The sequence below is a fragment of the Chionomys nivalis genome, chromosome 6, assembly GCF_950005125.1.
Source record: "Chionomys nivalis chromosome 6, mChiNiv1.1, whole genome shotgun sequence".
Classification (NCBI taxonomy): Eukaryota; Metazoa; Chordata; class Mammalia; order Rodentia; family Cricetidae; genus Chionomys; species Chionomys nivalis.
In genome coordinates, this window is record NC_080091.1 from 90,340,586 (window position 1) to 90,349,242 (window position 8,657).

Sequence of the window (8,657 nt, forward strand, 5' to 3'; positions counted from 1 at the left end):
CTCTCTCAATCAGCACTGAGGCTTCATATTTCTGGGCTAGGAAGCATCCCACATCTTCACAGAAGAGGAAAGAGGAGACCGTGAGTGCAATGGGATCAGGAACCTTCCTGGGTGTAGGGGTCTGCTTCTGGAGACCTTAGCTAGATGGTGACCTTGGGCAAGGAACTAACTCATGCTTTCCCTGTCTGCTGAGTTTGAACAACCCCAGAGTGTATAAATGATTAAAAGTGGTTCTAAAACACGTACAGCCCCACTTGTAACAGAAAGTGCTTGGTAAACTCGGCAATATAAACCAAGTACTCTACAGGGACCCACGTGGAAATTTAGTAGTTGGATTGAGCATCCTCCAGGGTTCTCTTAAAAGGCTCCTCTCAAAGATGCCCAACACCAAGACTGCAGCCTGATAGACTTGGTTTTACTGAGAGGAAGATTTAAGACTACCCACACTGGTTAGAACCTAACTGCTTAGAAGCTAATATTAAAAACTTCTGTCTGAAATACACAGTGCAGGAGTGCAGCAGCTCATGAAAATATTATCCATGGATGTCTTTACTGCACCATTTTGGAAAACAAGATTTTAGTAACAACCTATGCCTGTGTGCAGCACGCCTGGATAAGCAGCCTGTTTGTTACATTAGGTCACAGTCGATTCTTGCAACATTAACAAGAATTGTTGGTGTAGTGTGTTCTTGGTAGTGCTAAGGCCCAAACCCAGGGTGTTCCACACCAAGGCAAATGCTCTTCCATCTAGGTACATCCCTAGCCCAGACAAGCATTACTGTCTGAAGTTCCAAACGAGACGCACTGCTTGTCTCTGTAGGAGCACCATGCCGATGAGACTGTTGCAGCGTATATATTTCGCTGGTTTTAGTATGTGCTTTCTCCACCCGTTAGTGTCTCTAGAAATGAGCATGTGTTTCGGTCACAGTGTGACGATGCATTACATTCATTGCTCTGCAGGTGATCGTGAAATAATGACATATTTTATGACAGCCTCTTAGAACACACAGAACACGGTGATACCACACCGCCAGCAGCTTGACCTTTTGTTGTGCACTGACTACAACCATGCTCCTCACATCTGTCATACACCGTGCCCAGCACCAGTGAAGCATGAAGCCAGCTCCGTGCACATTTGTCAACAAAGGGGCTTTCAAAGGAATGGGAGACCATTCAAAGGTTGTGGGGAGGTTACAAGATTTGACACTCGAACTCCCTTCCTTTGAACGTCTCCATCCTGAAAACCAATCTAGAGCAGCAATGACACTAACTAAACCATTGCAGGGCATGCAGTGGATGACCCAGGAAAGGAAATAAAAACATGTTTTGAATGTAACTTTAAAGCTGAAAAGCTCTTGGCATTCTAAATCACTGGACAAGATTAATTCAGCATTTCCCTGTTAAATATGTAATTATTTCAGAGGTGACAGGCATGATGCTCGCAGGCTTTTTTGCTGTTCTCATATAAAATAAAATGTCTTCATGGATAAGATATGGTCGCCAGCCACTTTACCTTGTTGCTTTTCTTGTTTCCAAGCTTGGCCAATCTGGGGGAAGCTCCAGTGAACAGGTAAGTTTGACCTTCCAAACGGATGCTCATCGTTTAAAAGCTGTCGTTCGCGGTTAGAGCCATTCACACTGCGTTTCCTTTCACAGAGATTCAACTTTTTCCCACCACAAATCCCGCCCTTCTTTCCTCAGTTTCCCTTCCCCCAGGCTCCTCCTCTGGTAAGCAGGGTGTGGGAAGTCTCAAGAGTATCATTTGGGGTGGTGGCTATCAAACATTCTGGACCCAGACATAGGACGCGTTAAAAGAAAAACTGTCAGCTGTTCAGTCTTCCCCCAGCATGGCTTGTAACGGGAGTCCCATGGCCCACCACGCCTAGTCCGCGGGCGCTCGTGCTGATGGTGCTGACCACGAAGGGGGCTTTGTGAACAGTAACCTCAGTGACAGCATTCTTGGTTGTTACTAAATCACGTTGTTGCTCACTTTCCTTAAAAAGAAAAATTTCCTCGGGTTTCTATAACAGAACCTTAGACACCATGTTTAATTAATCAAAATAATTATAACTCCTAAAAGGAAAATAGTATATCAAATCCAGAGTTCCCTAAGGACAGTAGCCTTATTTATTGGCACCCTGGGCCCAGAGGCCTAAGACTCTCAGCACACACCAGAAGGCTAAAATGGTGCTGCGTGAATAAAGAACAGAAAACAGCAGAGGAAAATGGACCTGGCTTGGTTCACTCACAGTTCACCTTTTTTTTTTTTCTTTTTATAGAATCCAGTTCCATTTCCCTTCCCTCTTAATCCGAATCAGGTAAATATATTTAAAACTTCCTTTAAGAAGATCACGTTGTTGCTCACTTTTCTTGAAAAGTTTCCTTGGGTTTCTATAACTTTTTCTCAAAAGTCAAAGCAAAACATTACTTTGACCTTCTTGCTGACACCCTCAGTGTCTCTGAATAGTTGGGACTTTATAATCGTCTCAGTGAGGGCTGGAGAAATACTAAGTACATGACGGGTCCTTTGATACATGCTCCCAACACAAAGGCAACTCTGGTGGGTTGTCAGTCAAACACTCCCCAAAGACAGGTCCTGAGCAACAAAAAGAAATCCTCAGTCTGTGAAGCAGAAGCTCCCCCCGCCAGCAGAGGGCGCCTGGGTTCAAAAACGAGCAGCTTGGCCTCTGGTAGAGAAATTGATGGGTTTGCAAGAACCTTCAACAGAACTTTAGACCCCGTGTTTAATTAATCAAAATAATTATAACTCCTAAAAGGAAAATAGTATATCAAATCCAGAGTTCCCTAAGGACAGTAGCCTTATTTATTGGCACCCTGGGCCCAGAGGCCTAAGACTCTCAGCACACACCAGAAGGCTAAAATGGTGCTGCGTGAATAAAGAACAGAAAACAGCAGAGGAAAATGGACCTGGCTTGGTTCACTCACAGTTCACCTTTTTTTTTCTTTTTGTAGATTCCAATTCCGATTCCCTTCCCTTTTGATCCAAATCAGGTAAATATATTTAAAACTTCCTTTAAGAAGATATTTAATTGACTAATTAAACTTGTTTTGTTTGATTTAAAGAATGTGATGTACAATCCCACATATCCTTGAAGGCTGAAGTGCCTAAGCCAAGCTGTGACCACATAGAGGGAACAGGGGGCCAGCAGCACTAACTGGAGAACAGCCTGAGGAGGCAGATGCACTGGCTGTCTGAGCCTCTGGAGGGGATGGGGCAGGGAGGGTTCTAACGCTCTTCTCACCTGGAGGCTGCTGTACTTACGCTTACAGGGATGCAACCTTACTGAAACGTAACATGTCCTAGCGCTCTAGTTAAGAGTAAGGTTAGAAGAGTACAAAAGGTTGGTTTACCTTGTATTTTTAACAAGGTTTTCCCGAAGTAGTGATAGTTATTTGTAAGATGATAGATTCAGCTACGAACCAAAAAGAAAAAATCTGTGTCTTTATTACACTATGGTTATTCAATCTTTAAACACTATTGAACTTGTGAGGAATAGCCATTGGCTGTAACTCAATCTTTAAACACTATTGAACTCGTGAGGAATAACCATGGCTGTTTTTCATGGAGCTTCTCCTAAGTATAATGCAATGCACACGCATGAGAGATCCTGTCCTCCCTACCATGCTGAGCCCACAAAGCAAACTGTAGAGTGCCCATTCCCAGAGATGGTTTGGAAAAGGGTACAGGAGGGTTTGTAAACTCTCAGTGGTAAGGATTTAATGATAGAACTTTAGAAATTCTAAGGGCTTAAAAAGTATGCTTCCATTTACCAGGCTAACTTGAAGTTGTGACTCAAAGTTGAAATGCTAAATTATAATTCTTGGATTACTTTGTTTCTTCTATTCAAGGTTCTGACACCTAATCAACTTATAACGGTAAGTATATTTTGCTCTGTTGATCTATAGGGAATCTAAGAATGTAGCCCCTAATACCAAACAAAATGAGCCATTCTTTCTGAAAGCCACTGGGCTCACTCAGTTCATCCGACACAAAGTAAGGATGCCTGTTTAACCCGAGTGCAACCAGGCACATGGAAGAACTCTTTCCTTCGGTTCAATTCACTGCACTATAGAGTGACAAGACCGCGCCCGTCTATGATTGACGCATTTGATGAGCGAGGATGCAGGAGAGAGGGACAGAATAAAGCGTTTTAGGAGATTAGATTCCATTACTAATGAGTTGCCACAAACACATATCACGTGGAACATTCCCACATCTAAACCCCTGAAGAGGGCTGTTTGTTTTTGAAGCAGTGTCTCTCTACATGGCCTGGAACTCACCATGTAGACCAGGCTGGCCTCAAATTCACAGCAATCCACCTGCCTCTGCCTCTGCCTCTGCCTCTGCCTCTGCCTCTGCCTCTGCCTCTGCCTCTGCCTCTGCCTCTCCTCCGCAGTGCTGGTATTAAAGGTGTATACCACCATGTCAGGTCCAAAGGATGTTTTTTAATCAACTGCACATGACTGAACTGATAAACAAACTGTTAGTAAGTACCATAGATCAGAGCATGTCAGAGTAATGCTTTGAATAGAATCACAAAAGAAAAAACTAGAAAGTTCCTTTTCTCTATCTAAAACACACACATTTCTGAAATAGGGGCACATTCACAATGAAGAAAATACATGTTACTCTTCTAGAAGCTGTTAATAAAATATTTTCATAGTTAATAGTGTCTTAGAAACAGACATGCAGTATTCTTTTAAAGGTCAGAAAGCTAGGCCAGAATAGTTTGTGTGAGAGATAAAATAGAAACTGGTTCAAGTCATCCTGAAGATCACTTAAACATACCTGGAAGCCTAAAGCTAATTTCAGTTCAGGCAACTGGTATTCTTCCCACAACGCACCCTGTTTAAACATCACAGCCCATTCCCAGAGAGCAAATCTATAAACGCCAAGCACACTTGCTAAGTGTGCTTCAGGGACCCTTAGGTGTGATTACCGGTGATTATGAACTCAGCAGGGCTCCTTCCCAGGCAAGCCTGGCCACAGAAGCACGGAGCAGCCCGGGGTGGGAAACGGGTCTTGATCTCACTTGCAGAGCTGGACCAGTTTTGTGGATTAGCCTCCTCCAGCACGGAAAATATAGACCCTGTCAGACTTCTGGGGTATCCTCTCCTCAGAGAATCTGATTCGTTCAAGTTACCAGAGGCCTTCTTAAAATATCTAACCAATCTTAAAGAACTGCCTTACCTAGCCAGCGACAGTGTCTACTCAGAACCACACACACACACACACACACACACACTTTTCCTCTCACGCTCTCCCTTCTCCCCCTTTCTTGCCCCCTTCCAACACTCACTACCCAGAGTGCTGTCCATGCATAAGAACCACTGAAGCTGGCCAGTGTCCACTCAGTTGGCTTCACTATTCCTACAGGCTCTGGGGCAGGCGGCTTAAAGAGGCGTTCACCACTTACACAAGTCAGTTTCTTGAACAAGCTGCTGAGTTTTAAGCAGCCCATTTCCAGCGAAACAACTGTGCAAGCAAACCCTCAAGACAAAACACACATTCATAGCTGTGCCAAAGAAGATCATTCAACAGACGCTCATATCCACGACAAAACCGTCACTTGCTTAGAGTGGACCAGAGCTTCTTCGACTTTCTGACTTTGAAATACAGTAGAGAGCTAGAAGGTGGAGAGAAGTACCTATGTAAATTGAATAAATTTAAATATCTTCATTTGAAAATCTTAAATAAAATATCATTTTCAAGGAAGCATTTATGTACAAAACACTTTACCTAACGCGTGGACGACGGCGATTAGAAACCAGAGGGCAAACCCACTGACGGTTCTCTCCTTTGTTCCTTTGCAGCTAATCACTTCGATTTTGAACCAACTGCAGGTAAATCGGTTTTTCATAAACCACAAACTCACTAGGGAACTGATGCTGGTATTTAATTCATTTCTTTCCTTATTTTCAGGGCTTCCTTGGGGTAAGATTCTATTTCTGATTATACTAAGTGACATCCAATGTCAGGTAAGAGAGACTTTCTTCTAAGCTACAAAAGCCTAAGACAGAATCAGCGTGAGTCAGTTACAACCCACGGGCATTATGAATTCAGTTCCCAGATCTTTAGATCAGAGTTCCTGCGTCTCCATCAGTGAGTATCCTGACAGATACACAAGGGGGGTTCACAAATTTAAGGTTATAGAAATCAACACAACATTAAGCCACGAACTTTCAAATAATTGTACTTTACTTTGGATTTCTGTCTAATGGTCAACTCAGAGTAACCAAATGAGGAGAGCCTTTTGTAAAATGACCAAAGGTAGCTCTGTCCTGTCCTCAAGGCAATTTTCAACCCCAATTTTGAGGGGGGAAAATTGGCTTTTCACCCATTAGCCTTCCATATAATGAGTTTTGCTGCCCTGGGATATTACCAGTATTTTCTTCACCACTGTGAGGACCTCCTTCCATCAGCCCACCACTCCCCATGTGGGAGAAGTAAGCTGCTATATGTTACAGGAAGATCACAGTTTTTCAGCATGTACTGATAATCAAAGCACAGGATTTTCTATGCCAGTCCCCCAATCACACCACTATTAACACAGCAACAAAATAACCACGAAACGGGAGAGGTGGGTGGAGGCGGAGGAGGAACTCTGACAATGTCTCGCGTATTAACTATAACTGTGCTATTTCAACAGAAATAATTCTCGGTTACAGCAGAAGTCACACATGGTGAGTAAAATCCCCACAAGTCGCCCATGACCTCGTATGTAGTTTATTGTGAGTGTTTTATCACCGCAGACAATGTCTGTGTGAGTAAATGAATGCCATGAAAAAGGCAAGACTTCAGAAGACCAACTAAACTGCAAAGGGTGTGTTTCTCGAAGGATGTATTCAAACTGTGTTTTAAGCGGGCGGGGTGTGGCTCAGTGGGAAGAGTTCTTGCCTGGCATGTGTAAGGTCCTGGTCCCACCCGCAATAAAACATAAATGTATTTAGAAAAACTCCAGAAATGTCTTAGAATATGTATCACAGAAGTTCTGGATATATTAAAACTAATCATTTTAACCCCAAGATGTCTTGAAAAATAGCTGGCGTTTTCAAATTCCTTCTTTATCTACCACACTTTTAACTTTCAAGATAACTATGACATTAAGTAAAATTAGGATATTTATGTCTGAAATGTTTTCAAAAACTCAAGAGTTCCTGTGTCAGACACTACCGACTGTGGCCATCATGGTCAGATTAAGAAATCCTGAAATAGACTGTCTTTGGCCCACAGCTGTGCACAATTTCATCGGTTGAATTTGAATTCAATTTGACCAAAGCCTTTAAAAAGCACGCAATATGTGGCTCACATAGGCCCATGTGTGGTAACGGATCTACACCACTACACAGTCCACAGGACTAACTGCCTCCTTTAGGAGCACCTCAGGGTCAGAACTCGGTAGGGAATAGAGCTGACAAAGAGCACACTCTGGGGCTAGGGAGACTGGGATCGAATCTCAGCTCCGTCCCTTGGGGGAGAAAGTCTTGAGCAATCTTTCCAAACGCCAGCTGCTTCATCTGTAAAACACCTGAGGATGGAGCGATACTCGGCACTATCTAGCATCCCTACTGATGCTACTAAGGTCTCCTGGAGAGAAAAACTTCACCCCAAACGCAGGCTCATAACCACGAGCAGACATGAGCAAGAACAGGGACCACCAGTGACCTCAGACATGAGCAAGAACAGGGGACCACCAGTGACTGTGGGCAGACATGAGCATGAACGGGGGACCACCAGTGACTGTGGGCAGACATGAGCAAGAACAGGGGACCACCAGTGACCTCAGACATGAGCAAGAACAGAGGACCACCAGTGACTGTGGTGGACCACTGGTGACCACAAGCAGATACTCCTGACAGGAAGGCCGGAAGCCAGTGGTTTGAATGTCTTCTCTATTGCAGATGGTGCTGAGTTTTGTCCAGATTTCCTGTTCTAAGTTATCTGCAGCTTGGAAGAGTCTTACCGTCTTGAATACTCTGAAAAAAGTCCTGTGAAACTTCAAACAGCACAGGGATCTATTATCTACAGACTATCTGCTCGAAATAAAATTCTCACTAAAACATCTCTGTGGCTTTCAGTGCACGTGTTTTGTGGCTGCTCAAAGCTTCTCGGGAGCCTTAGAAAGGAGCTCAGTCTCGGTGCTGGGAAATGGCGTTCTCTCCAAGCCGGCTTCACCCAGCACCTCCTGAGCACCCATCCTCATCGGGTCCAAGTGCCCGTGACACATCTGAGGGCCAGGCATTTCTGGACGTTCACCTTGAAATCCAGGTCTCAGAGCTCCTCAGCAAACTTCAGCGGGCTGCAAAGGCTGCAACCAGCTCAGCCCAGCTCACCTACCATGCAGGGTCCTGGCATATACCCCACCCCCTTTGTCCTTCCCTCTGGCTGGAGTGACCCTTATTCTCAAATCTCAAGAAGACAAAACTACCACACCCCCCTTTCCCTACGCTGGAGAGTCTTCAGAGGTCCTGCTGGAATCCTAATGGAATCCAGCAAACATGGGCCTCTCGTTCAGGCTGAGCGTGCCAGAGGACAGCCCTGGCCAGCGGGTGACACCTGGTTCACTGGGGTGAGATGGCATTACTTCCCCTTCTTCTTTCTGAGGGACCCCACCAACACATTCTCTCCTCCATCA